Genomic DNA, 919 nt, shown 5'->3' with positions numbered 1-919 from the left:
GTTTGTCAGAAAATATTCTGATGATTAGCTAAAGGCGATTGTAATACAATGGAAAAATCAACAAGTGATGAATTGTCCACAGCTGCAGTTGTCAGCTAAAACTAGGCATGGCAACTGCTAATTTGTTAGCATTTAAATACTTTTCTAATTTCACGCTGACTGTTCTCTGAAAATCTTTCCTGATAGCGATCAAAGAATTTTACTTTTAACTTCAGAAAGTTTTCATCTCTTTCATTAGTGTTATTGTTTTCCTATATTTCCGTATATTTTATTAAAATAAAAAATCTGCAATATTATTTACAAATCAAAAAACAAATTTAATTATATATATGGTGTAAATTGTAAACTTTTTATTTCAACATCTGAACGAAACCGACTAGTGCGTTGGTGAACACTTGAACTGCTATCTGTTTTCATTTCTATTTGCAACCTTTCAATGTATATTTCAATGATAACGAAATATTTAAATATTCCGCATCAAAAGCAGCGTCTGTGATGTAGCTGATCTGTTTGATGTTGCATTTCAAATTACATTTTAAGTTTGTTAATTGAGCATGAAATTTCGAAAGAATTTCCATGCACGTATCCATTATTTTACCGTTTAATTAAATACAGGGAATTTTTTTCGGCCAAAATCTGATGCACTTAATGAAGTTCGACTGTATTTTATATGAACTGTATGAATGTCAAACAGAATTTTTCATATAAATAGCAAAACTCATCGACATGTATAAAAATACATATATGGATGTTTTGTAACGAAAGAAACTTTGTAAATATTAAAGTAAAATTCTTGGATTGCAAATAAGAAAGATTTAAATAGAACACTTCCAGTAAAATCAAGAAATTCATCAAATGCTAACAAATTAGTAGTTGTCACTCCTTGGTTTAGCTGGGAAGCTGCAATTGTGAACAATTT

The sequence above is a fragment of the Trichinella spiralis genome (genome assembly GCF_000181795.1).
Source record: "Trichinella spiralis strain ISS 195 chromosome Unknown Scfld4, whole genome shotgun sequence".
NCBI lineage: Eukaryota > Metazoa > Nematoda > Enoplea > Trichinellida > Trichinellidae > Trichinella > Trichinella spiralis.
Note: the sequence above shows the minus strand (reverse complement) of the source record.